The sequence below is a fragment of the Nyctereutes procyonoides genome, unplaced genomic scaffold (assembly GCF_905146905.1).
Source record: "Nyctereutes procyonoides isolate TBG_1078 unplaced genomic scaffold, NYPRO_anot_genome, whole genome shotgun sequence".
Taxonomy (NCBI): domain Eukaryota; kingdom Metazoa; phylum Chordata; class Mammalia; order Carnivora; family Canidae; genus Nyctereutes; species Nyctereutes procyonoides.
Genome location: NW_026575142.1, coordinates 39,587,767 through 39,600,880, shown reverse-complemented (window position 1 = coordinate 39,600,880; position 13,114 = coordinate 39,587,767). Strand labels below are relative to the sequence as shown.

The 13,114-nt window shown below is 46.0% G+C and overlaps 1 protein-coding gene across 1 annotated transcript in view; it reads left to right on the top strand.

The window, feature by feature from the left end:
- ADAMTS16 (ADAM metallopeptidase with thrombospondin type 1 motif 16) overlaps positions 1-13,114 on the top strand; it is a 153,119-nt gene that overhangs the window by 88,731 nt on the left and 51,274 nt on the right. The gene's annotated exons all lie outside the window — the stretch shown is intronic.

Sequence of the window (13,114 nt, the reverse complement as noted above, 5' to 3'; positions counted from 1 at the left end):
TCTTGCCCAAAAGATTTACTATGAAATCGTATATTGAAATTTACCCAGAAAACTAGGAGTTTTATGCAAATTGCTGTGGAAATAACTAGAAACAGCATGTCAGAAAGAAGAATTACACATGACAGTCAATGGTTTGGTCATCTTAATACTGTAAGAACTTGACCATAAGAATACCTAAATTGATAAAGTTAGTTCACTACAGGAACATTCTCAGCCAGAGCCAGATATACTATCTGACAATGGGGGGCAAGTAAAGTTTTCAAATTTAGAAACACAATACTCAGTTCGATTTGATATTTAGAAAACAGGTAAGTTTTTATATGGATATATAGATTTCAGCTTTGTGAATTCCAGTTTTCTATAATTAAGAAATAAATTTAGACAGTTATATATTTAAGTAAAAAAGGATACACAAAATGGAGACTTACATGAAGAATTTAGAAGAAAACGTAAAAATAAATTCATATATTCTTAATAGTTGTTCTAATAAAAGACATAAAAGAAATAGAGAAAAACAAAGATTAACAAAAAAACAGTGTGGACAGTTAACACTAACGTGCTTGACATACACTAACTCTTTCCATTATTAACTAAGAAGAAAATATTGAAATCTTATTTAAATTCTGACATGAAGAGATTCCTGAGGAAAAATATTATTCCCTTCTACACACAAGGAGAGCAAGCAAATGGCTCTAATTACAAAATAGAGAAGAGTACATGTGGCCCCCTCGCTGGGGATGGGGCCAGACGAGATGCCATGTGCCACCATTCAGGGAGCGAAGGAACAGAACCATGTTCATAGGCATCCTCTGTGCATGATGTGGGAAAATTAATTTCTAATCATACTTGCTTCTCTTCCCTTTGTCTTCTGATCTTACAACCACCCCTCATGCTTTCGCAGATTATATTAAATATAGTTTATTTTATCCATCCCTATTTAGGGATATCTAATAGAGTCTGATTAAAACAACAACTAAATCACAAAGCTTTATATTTGTTTAAGGACATTGTGATCTTCAGAACTCTTCTTTGTGCATTTCTATTTGGTAGAAAAAATATAAGGAATTGCATGGGAACGTCCACAGAGGATGGCGGTTCCATACCTCTGTTTCTTTATGACAGCTTCCCACATGTTTCCTGTTTGTGTGTCAGGCATTCTGAGCAATGCTTGGTTTTCTCAGCTGTTACCAAGTTACTTGTCTTAGGTTCCTGAAGAGACTGAAGTGTGATTAGTGTACTTGCAAATCACCTAATTATCCCTAAGGAATAATTCTCAGGTTGAGGTTTCTAGAGGAAATCAACCTCAAACCTATTCTATAATCATTTGCTAGAAGAATTGCTTTATAGAGTCAGTGAATGTGCTTGGGTGGAAAACTGATGAGAAATTAGGGTTCGTCGTAGATGGAGCAGAGGATACCTGTCCTTCACCACCTTGTGTAGGTGAGAGTCCTCTGAGAGTCTTCCTGGTAGAAACCCAACTGCCTGGGTCCTGAGACTCAGCATGTACTCCAAGTACCCCTCACTGGCCACATGGGAACCCTCAGACAGGGTAAAACTGGACCCTCTCCTGTTTCCGTAAAATGATAAAGCATGCCTTCAGTCTCCTGTTCTTTCAATGCCCCAGGATTAATTCTCAAGAGAAGCAAGAGGACAGTGACAAAAACACTGTCGCCATTTATTGAGCACCTACTGTGTGTTGTCACCTACATGGTCTTATGGAAACCTGCAGTGTGAGGCAGCTCTGGGCTGCAGGAGGGCACCAGCCACAAAATCTTTGCAACAGCCTTTCAAGTCCTTGAAGCTTGAAGATGTTCTGAGGATCGGTGCCTGGAAGCAATCATTATTAGTGTATCAAAGGTCTTGGTATTATCTCCCCTCATTCTGTAGAAACCATAGACTCAGAAGTTTCAGGAATTGTCCCAGACAACCCAGCGTGGATTCAAATAGGTCTTACTGACCCCATATCCTTCCCACCATGGCCAAAGTCCCAACCATACATGTTCTGATACGCTGGTGTCCGTTCTAATCCTTTAACAAAGCTTTTTCTATCCAGGAAGCACAGTGTGATTTTACTCTGGTCTTCCCTTCATAATGGAGCATGTGCTGACTAATGGGAACTATGGTCCCTTGAACATAAGCCTGAAAGCCAGTGAGTAGAAGGCCCCTCATGGACCAGACAGCCCTTCATTTCCTGATGGCTTGGAGGTCAAGGCTTTGTCCTGTTCAGTCCTGGCAAGTGATCCATGTTCAGTGGACTTGTCAGACCTCCCTCAACAGTCTGAAAGCACATGGTTATTTGTCAAGGATTAATGCCAGTGATTTATTCTGAGGTAGGGGCCTTTAGCTCCCCAAACTTGATCATAAATTGTTGTCTTGATGAAACAAGTGACCAGAATTCACTGTTTGGACCTTTCTGAACTTTGGTATTGTAGGATTTGGTGATATCTGATGACACATATCTTCTGAAGATAAATCCTTAGTTACTTTGAGTTTATACAATGTTTCATTAATTCTATGCTACTGGGGCCTCTCACGTCTCAAAGGTAGGCCAGGTTATTTAAATTCTGCATTATCTGAAAATAGCACATCTAACTGTCTGGATGATTAACAGTGGAGGCAGACAATTCAAAATGAATCTGTTCTCATGCTTTCAGTTTTGTGAGAAAATAACTGAATTCACCAGTGAATCTGATAGAAAGAGCACTCGATCCCCATCTTCCTTTGTTGGGGGCTTTGGTCACCGCATCTCCCAACATTCAAAACCTGGGAATGCCCAACCAGGGCAGAGGGGAGGTATGGGCACCGTTTTCATCTTATCTGCACGTGTTGTGTTTTCAAGACCTCTAGTTGCACAGACCTCCCGACATCCTGGATTGCGAACCTTTTAAACCACAGTTTTCTTAGTTATCTCCATCTGAACTTAATGTCTACAAGGGGATCTTTTAAGTGACCCAGTTAGGGAATTCATGAGCTGGGAAGGACACTTGGAAACTCCTCCACCTCTTGTTTCACTCAAGAAACAGTACATGGCATCAGCGGAGGAAACAATGCTTTCTTTTTGTTTTGTTTTTAAAAGAGGCCCATTTCCTTTTCTATTCTAACGGGGTCATTTCTCTCTGGAAAATTTCCTAACAGACACTGGGCAGGTCTGGCCATTCATCCCCCATTCTACCAAGCTTCCTCTGCTCCTTTTTCCTTTCTATTTGCTTTTATAGTATAATCACATTTTTCATTTCAATGGTCCTGCATAGGGGTGTCTTGACTGTACTCTGAGACAGTGTCTGGGCATCGGTGAGGGGTCAGGGCTTAGCCAGGGAGACAGGAAGCCAGGAGTGCCATTAGCTGAGGATGTCTGACTCTCAGGTGGGCACTTCTTTCACATGGTAATGATGTCACTAGACTCTTGTTTCCAGGGTAAAGGCATCAGCCCTTTCTCAAAATTACAGATGCTGTAATTTTAAAAAATCAGCCTCTGATCCAATTGGTTCAGTGCATTTCAAATAACTAATCTCAGACCACTGATTTACTTCCAAGTGAAATGCTTATTAAAATTTGGCTTATTGCTATGTTCTAAACTTTCCAGTGTGCTCTGTGCAATGTCTGGGGATAATGCTTTCCGTTTAAGTGAAAATATTGATCAAATCCACAATGAAAATTTATCCTCAAATCTTATGGGTGACTGGGTGGCTCGGTCCATTGAGCGTCCGACTCTTGATCCTGGCTCAGGTCATGATCTCAGGGTTGTGAGACTGAGCCCCATGTCAGGCTCCACGCTCAGCACAGAGTCTGTTTGAGATCCTCTCCTTCTGTCCCTCCCCCAGCTCATGTGCGCATTCTCTCTTTCTCTCTCTCTCTCTCTTTCTCAAATAAATAAAATCTTAAAAAAAATTTCTCAGACACATCTTAAAAATGGCCATAAACCAACCTCTCTTATATTTTTCTAATAATATTGTCTTTACCATCTACCCATATTCTAAGGCATAAACTTTATTAGTTTAGCAATCAAGTTTATAAAATGCAAAGAGATCATTAGCAACCTTGCCCTTATCTTGTTGATATCAAACCACTCGTTTATTCCTTCACTTGTTGAGTCAGCAAATATTTGTGGGCACAGATCTGAACCTCAAACTTCTTAAAGTCAGGTAGGGAGAATACAGAGACTTTTTGCTTAATTTCCCATCTTTGAATTGACCAGTGAAATATTAACAGGACTGTTACTTCATATGAAAAGTATTCAGTGCCTTTGCAGCATTGTAGCCAGAGAAACAGGGCACATCCGCACACCTCAACCAAGGAAGGGAGGACTTCAATCCAGCCGTTCTTCCTTAAACATGAGAGGCATTATGTTGAGATAGGAGACTGTAAGGGAAGATGAGGTCTACTGTCTCTGTCCTTGGAAACACAAGCATTCTCCTGAGACTGCTCCTGGGTACAGCCGTGCCGTCAGTCCACTCACTCACCTCATCGGCTGACATCACCCTCTTTTCACAGCCACTGCTCCACATTAGATCGTCCCTGTCCTTCCTTTGCTTGCTAGAATGCTCCAAATCCTGCAGAAAGTCTATGTTCTTTTTTTGAACTATAACTAAGGGGTTGACCTTGTTCTTCTTGGTCCCAGGACCAACTTGAAATACTTTCTACTCTTTCCTCCCTGCATTGGGTTACCTTTGAGCTGAGTTCATAAAAATGCCTGCTGTGTCATTATCCAAGACTCTACTAAATTACAAAATGCATCACCCTCCATTGACTTCTTTGCCCTCAAAAAGCAGAGGGAAACCAAGGAAAGGTTCATCTCCTAGAGCAGGAGCACCTTCCTTGGTGGTGGTGGGGGGCGCTGTGCTGTGATGTTCACCCCCACTCGTCTCCCCAAGCACACTCAGAGAACCAGGGTGAAATGGGGAACTGCGACTCTTTCCAGGGAGCAGGGACCCTTCACCATCCCCAGAGCCTCCCCAGCTTGGGCATACTTCCCTGGTCAGGGGCAGTGGGTTCAAGTGTCCATCTGTCTGGGGTCAGCCCCTCACATTCCCTTTATGGGGTCCTGTCAGGCTTCTCTCACCATGCTCCTACTGTGGGGAGAGGACAATGGTGGGTGGGTCTCCAGTCCCACCTCCCACCCTGCTAACCAGACTGGGAACCATGAAGACGATGCTGACCACCCACAGCAAGATGAGCAGCATGTTGCTCTGCCATTTTGGACAGGTCAGTGGATCAAGGAAATCAGATCCTGGCCAGTTCCCTGTTGAGCAGAAGTGATGCATGAGGACAGCATGGGCCATCCATAAGTGACTGCCGTCACCACCCTTTCAGCTCTGGGACACATTAGGATGCCATGTGCTCAGTGGGATCAAGCCAGGTACAGCTGTCACACACACCTGGGAATCATTTAGACTCAGAAGCTCCCAGGACCTCACCCCCTCGGGTTTCCTGGCTTCCCTCTCCATCCTCTGATTTCAAGGATCTTTGGTGCTTGTTCATTACACATCCATGAATATCTAGCCCTTGCGGTAGAAATGATGCATGCTTCTCAAGAGAATGCATGTGTTCATCTGTGGAATATTTTCTAGTTTTCCGTGTAGTTTTGCTTGAATGATTGGTTTCTTCTTTCAAAACGAAGGGTAAGGCTTTGGTCACAGCTGGAATTCATTCCACAGTTAGAATTAGTGAGAACCTGGAGATTGTTTGGTAAAATCATAGTCTTCAAGACCGAATACTCCCTTCCAGGTACTACTTTGGCAAAATATGAAGTTCTAAAAATGATTTCTAAAGAACTGGCCAGGGCTGGTTTCAGCAAGAAGGTAAAGGTAGAGCCCAAGCACATTGCTCGTGATGCTCCCCGCCCTCCACGGGCAGTACTCAGCTCTGGGCTCTCCCCAGTTATAGGATCATGGCAGTTACAGGACCTTTGACTTTCTTACATTAGCTTTTAAATGCCACACTCCTCTTTTATCTATTATTTTGGTCATTTGAAAATATTGGCCATTTTGGTTCTTGCATTCCTGTGTACCCTGTGATTTTTCTTTCTGAAAAGTAGTTGAGCAGTTATAAGCAGAGAAATTGCTCTGCAGATGTGTCCTTAGAGAAACAATACTGAAGTTTTAGTAAACATTCAGCTAGATGGCCAAGGATATCTCGTTCCATAGGAAACTAATCTGAAACACCACTATGTCCACCCTGCTGTAAAAATAGAGCCTGGATATACTAAATGCTTTCAGGCATTTCGTGTATTTCTGAATATTTCTGAATATTCTCAGAAATTTAAAAACACTCAAAGCATGAAATATTTAAATTCACTTTTCTGACTATCCTTGTTTATATGGATGGGCAAGGGAAATAATTTCAAAGTAAGATCTCAAGCATTCCTGCCACCTATAAACAGATTTGATGTGCAGGTGAGTCTCACCATTTCAATTTTGATTATCTGGGATATTGGGATTCCTAAGCCATGCAGTGGGCACCTGGCCTGTAATGTTTTATGTTGTCCCCATGGATGGTGAGCCCTTGCAGCCTGCAGGCTTGGGAGTGTAGCCACTATTCTTGTCTAGCCAGCAATACCACCAGCCTGCCCTGTCCTTTGCTCCTGGACTCATGATCTGGTTTAATGCTGGTGAAAAAGCAGTGAAACTTCTGCTGTAATTCTCCTTCTGAAAATGCAGAAACGGAGGTAAATGTCATCGCAGGACTTGAAAGGATAATTTTATATAAGTTCTCAAGTCAATCTGTGCAGAATGCCCAGGACCTGGGCACATCAACTGCATGGAAATGAAAAAGTGCCCTGAAGATAAAAGAACTTCTATTGTGCCTCCGAGATCCCATCGTTCCAACATTGCTGTGGGATTGAGCACCACTTGGATTTATTTCTCTTTGGTTTGGAGTCTCTTCTGGACTGATTTCATACTATGAGTTTTCTCATTGTTCTGAACTTTTCCTTGGGCCTGAGGAAAGGACTTTATGCCCAGTTTCTGTGTTGCCTGAGTTCTGAGCGTGTCTCTGCCATGCTCACCCACCAATGACGAGCTCCAGGACGCCCCCCAGACAGCAGGTGGTGGTCCCTGCCACCCCAAATTAACACCACTCTCAGTTTCCTAGGCCAGGATATCTGTGGCCCTGTGACACCTGACCTAGGTATATGTCTTCACTGCATCCTCTCTGTGTTTAGATTCTGTGCCGGTGCTGGAACAGGCCTAGTGGTGGTTGGTTGGTGGCTTTTGCTGCTTTTTATTACCTGCTGTGTCCTCAGCATCTAGCATCATACCCAACCCACACCAACCACCAAGGATATATTTGTCAAATAAACAAATGCAGGATCTCAACAACTTTTTGATCTATAAGTATGTGAAGACTGCATTTAGAAAGGGTGACATATCTTGGGGAGGCCCTGCCTCTTAAAAACTGGTGACCTTAGGAGCTACTTAAGCCTCTTATGCCTTAGTGAGCCTACCCAAAAAATGAGGATAATAATGTAATCTACCCCATGTGCTCCTTTAGGGATTAAATGAGAATACTTGTAAAGCTCTCAACACTCTATCTCACCAAACAAATGTCAATCCTGACTCTCTTCTGTTATTGTTACAGCTTTGCCAAGAAACAGGACAGTTTGGGTTACTAAACTCTTGAAGCAAGAAGGAATTACTTCTTTATCTTATTCTTCACGTGGCCCCAGGCAGGGATGCAGAGCGTATTCCTCCCTGATTTGGATGATGTCACCATCTTCAGAGCAGTGTGTGTTCTGCACACACGCGTGTGCAGGCCTGTGTGAGTGTGCACACACACAACTGGTGGCCCCGCATTTTCCTGCTGTAATGTGACAGAGGCCAACAGGCAGGACATTGAGGCAGCCTAGGGGCAGTGGTGTGAACAGAGGGCAGGAGGTAGTGCCTGGAAGCTTCAGTTTGGGAAACAGAGGACTTGGGGTCCTTGACACAACAATTTATTTATTTATTTATTTATTTATTTTATTTTTATTTTTTTTGCAACAATTTTTTAAAGGATTTATTTATTTATTCATGAAAGACACAGAGAGAGAGAGGGAGAGACACAGGTACAAGGAGAAGTAGGCTCCTGCCGGGAGCCTGATGTGGGACTCGATCCCGGGATCCCAGGATCACACCCAGAGCTGAAGGCAGGTCCTCAACCACTGTGCCACCAGGTGCCCCTTTGATGTAGCATCTTAAAGAAGAGGCAGAGAGGCGTCCCATAGCATGTCTTCTGATTTCTCCACTTCCTGCATGGAGCATGCCTCCACTCTGCTGCCACAGGGCATCAGCTGAGCTCGGTCCCAGCACCCAGGACCATAGGCAGCACATCGTCCTGGGCCGTTGGCTGTCAGGTCTCCTGGCATTTGGGAGCCACTTGCTCCACAGTAATGCCCCAAATTGCCATTCTGTTTGGTACTCTGAAACCTCTTTGGTAGAGGAATTCTGGCTTCCCTTTGTCCTTCCAGGCTGGCATCTCGGTGTCTGTCCTTGATCATGTACCCACCTGTAACCCCATCCTTGTCCAAAGAACATCCTACCCAAGATCTTGATGGTGATCTACAATTATGGTGAGTGAGTCTCTGATTAGGGACCTCAGAAAGCACTTTGACAAGAGACATAGACAGGGTGCCTGGTGGCTCTGCCAGTGGCACATCTGCCTTCAGCTCAGGGCGTGATCCTGGAGTCCTGGGATGAAGTTCCCATGGGGCCCCCTGCTCGGCAGGGAGTCTGCTCTCTTCTCTCTCTGCTGCTCCCCTGTGCTAGTGCGCTTTCTCTCAAATAAATAAATAAAATCCTAAAAATAAATAAATAAAACAACCTAGAGGCTGTACATAGGCATGAAAAAACATTTATTTTGCTTTATACTTAGGCTTTGCCATGTTCCCTGCAGGTGAGGTTATTGGCTGGGGGACAGACAGGTGGATGCAACATGAGGAGCAGACCCCAGAAACGCAGGGCCATGAGAGACCGTGGGGGGAAATACTGAGGGATCTGATAGAAGTCAAGGCAAACAGTCAGGGGTGAGAGAAGAACTCTGATTGATCCTGACCAAGCCAATGGGCACAGATTTCTAAGTCCTTGAGCAAAGCAAAGGTGCTCTCACGTGATTCGCTGCAGCTCTGACTTAACTGTGAGAAATCATTTCTTAAAGCATCACCTAAACCTGTTCCCAAGTGGCTGGGCTGCATAACACCTGGATGCTCCCCAGGGGCTCGGGTGTGCTGTCTGGGCATGGCCCCCAGAGTCCTGATGTGGGGGGATGTGCAGTGGGAGTCGGCCTCCCTCTCGGCCCTCTGCTGAGGAGGGAATTTCTGTGTGCGTGTGGCAGCCCATATAAACAAGGACAGTGTGCCCAAGTGCACAGGTGCGTGTTTTATGGGACTTCTGCTGAGCTTTCTGGTTTGGGTCCCCTTGTCAATCAACAGTTGCAAGATGGATGGAAAAGAAACCAGAATGTCAGCGCCTTGGGCACCCCTTTAGGCTTCGATGCTGAGCCTGCCGGGGAGAATGAGACGGAAGGAGGGAGAGGCCAGGGCAGGGGGGTGGACAGGCTACAGGCCAAGAGGAGGTCACATGAGGGCCGCCTGGGCGGTCGGACCCCCGCCCCCACCTCTCACCGCCCAGTGTCTGTGATGTCAGCAAGACAGATGTGCATTTTCATGAAGGCCCACATTTGTAGGTGTTGTCATTAGTTTTCGCCACAAATGCCATAAACTGATAGTAAAGAAGACAAACCGCTCTCTGACCCTAGGTCGCTGCAAGCATTTTAATACATTCCGTTCCTGTCTCTCCCGCGTGCAGCCCTTTCTGGGTGCGCCTCCCCAGGCTTCCCGGTGACCTCCTCCCTCCTTACGGTGCTCGCTATTTGTGTCCACCACGTCGGGGAGGCCCTTCTAGCGTGTTGAGCGAACAGCCCATTTTTAATGTGGGGTTTCAGATTCTTGAACCAATAGATTCAAGCATTAGTGGTAATGCTGGTCACAATGATTTCAACAAAGTGTAACAGTGAGCCCTTGCCTGCTCCCCCACCCAAACTTCCTAGTAATCCCAAATTTAGGCTCCACGTTTTGGTGGCTATTCTGAGGGCAAAGTTCCTAAGGGTCTGAAACTGTTTCTCTTGGGCAGAGAACACACCTTACACACAAATGCACTCACACACAGTGAGCCTCGTTTGCTTAGGGCACAGCTGGGAGCAGTGGCTGTGAGATCTGACATACGGAGTTGTAAAGGATGCGACTGCACCCTCAGGAGCTGCCTCTCAGTGGGAGCTCACTGTATGGGACATCTTCTGGAAGGGTAACTGAGACCCGAGGGGATTGGGAATGGTGCCTGCCGGCAGCGTCCACACCACATGGGAACTTGTGAGGAATGCAGATCCCTGAGCCCACTCCGCACCTGTAGGACCCGAAGCCCCTAAATCCAGCTTGAGAGCCCATCTAGGGAGTGACTTGGATTGCCTTCCAGTGAGGGGGCTTTTCTCCTAACCCTGGATGGACAGCCCCCCTGGCATGTGCCTGCCGGGAGCCCTCGCAGGTGCCTCTGGAGTCCCCAGGATTCAGAACTCACAGGGAACCCTGCTTCCTGGGAAGGGCTTCCCGGAAAACAGCAGCAGCTTCCGTGAGCGCTGCCACTGGCGCGCGGTTGGCAGCCAGGAGCTTGCCCACCGGGATCGTGATGGTTGAGGGAAAGCTCGATGCTCTGGAGGGGAGTGAAGGCGGGGTAGGCGGATGGCGGGAGGAGAAACACAAGAGAACTTTCCTGGAAAGCACCCGGGCCCCGAGTCCAGCTGGTAGCATCTCCCCACGTGATTTTAGTCGCACTTTGTGACAGGAGGACAGCAACGCCTTCCAGCAGGGTCCCAGGCCTGCTCACTGGTCTTTGTGGGGGTCGAGCACCCTCGCTGCCCTGGGAAGAGCCAGGCCTGGGGTGGAGGACCACAAGACAGATGGGGTGATGGACTGTGCACCGTCGGCAGCTCTGCTCCCCTCCGCAGGAGACACCTGCCCAGTGTCCACCCCACTTGCTCCCCTCAAGCCAGAGCTCCCCGCTACCCATTCCTGACTCTGCTGCAGAGGAGCTGCCCCTCCTTCCCCCAGCGGACGCTCCCCAGATCCCACATTCCCTTCCTCTCCTGTTCCCGAAAGTGCTCGTCCTCCTGAGCCCAGGATGAACAGCTCCTTCTGTCCCCCGCCCCGCCCTCCCTCCGGCTGCCTCTGGCCTTCACTGCACGCAGGGGCACGAGGAGGACCTTCCCTTCCTACCATGGGCCGCCTGCCCTCCCGGCCTCGCTCTCACTCCTGCAGCCTCACCTGGAGACGGTGTGCAGTCCCGGGGGCACCTGCAGCCTGCAGCCCTTCCCCCCCAGCCCCCGCTTCTCCGTCCTGCGTCCTGCAGTCAGGAGACCTCGCCCTCCCCTGGCACCTCCTGCCTCTACAGCACCTCCTAGACCCTGGGTCTGCCCTCCTGTCCTTCAGTGGGCATCTCGTATTCCCCGCCCCCCCAGAGCGCTGCTTCCCGCACATCTTCCACCACCTGGGTCTTGCGTCTTCTGCTGCACAACTTTGCACTCTTGTCAGTGTCCTGCTGGGAACAGCATGCTGGACCCTTCCCTGAGATGGCCCCGCCCCCCAGAGCAGGTGCATGTGCCTTCCTGCTTGGCTCAGCCTGGGTCCCCTGCTGTATTTACTCTGGTCCCTCCCTGATCCCAGCAGCTCCACCGAGTGACCTTCGTGTCTGCTTTCTCGAGTTTTCTAAATACATAATCATACCTCCCAAGGTCATTTCCCTGCTATAATGTTCATATTCCCTCTTCTCATCTTGTCCAATTTACCAGTCAATGTCTCCAAAATACCTGAATTCAACTGCTAATAATTAAAAATTCTTTCCTTATTCCGTCTCATAAGGGGAATGTTTGCGTTGTTTCCCATGATGTTGGCGTCTCTTTTTAAATAAACACACAAATATCTATATTTGCATCTATCTAGAAATATATAGACATATACACATAAACTCATGCAAATATACAAAATTTGATGAGTATATATTTACCCGCTGCCTATTTTATTAACGTTTTTGTCAAAATGGAGATTAAATTTATCACATGCTAAACATTATTACATACAGGGTGAAATGTATGTTTCTTCCTAATCTGTTAATACGGTGAAATATATTAACTGACTTTCCAATTATTGAACCATCCTGCCATTCCTACCATGAATCAACATCTAGAGTTGTAGGTTTTTTCTCAGTGTGTTACTTGATTCTGTCCTATTTCTTTTTTCTTTCTTTTTGCATTAATATTACTAAGGATTATCGAGTTGTGAGGTTTCTTCTGGGTGCTAAAAGGCACTTTTTTAATGTTGGAAAATTATCTTTTATGCTTTGGAATAATTTAACTAGCATTGGTAGTATTTCTTCTTTTATGTGTGGCAGGACCTATTCGCAGCATCTGACTCTCTTGCATTTTCAGGAATTAGGTGGTTTTCAACGCAGCTTTGCATTCTGTCTGGTAATTAAACCACATAGATTATTTCTCTCTTTTGGAATTATTTTTGCTAATTCAGAAAACCATCTTTTTCTGTAAGATTTTTAAATATTATGCTTATAAATTTGAACAAAGTGCCCTCATTAAATGATCTTCATTTCTTTTGTATAGGATATTCTCTTAATTTCATTTCATATCTTGCATATTTGTGCTTATTCCTTACTCTCTTCGTTAAGTTAGTGTATCAGTGACAGGTTAGCCAGGAAAACAGAAGCCATTCTAGGTATGTCACACTAGAAGATATTTAATATAAAGGATCATTTGCTTACAAAATACTTGCAGGGTAGAGGAGTAAAGGTCAGAGAGAGACACCATTAGCTCTAAGAGTCGATCTGGCTATTTAAGAACCAGGAAGTTGTAGAACATTACAGAAATCACTTTGTTAGGATTAGAGCCAAGCCACCACTGGCGCACATGATTCCCAGGAAAATGCCTGCATTTCTGCAAACCTCATGCTGCCAAGCACATACTCATGCCTGCTGCTGCCAGGGAGGTGGTGGTGAGGCTCTGACACTCTTCTGCTCCCCGCATCCTATGCTTATGCCTCTCTTTTGTGGGATCTAACCTAAAGGTGACATGGGCAGGAGGTGAC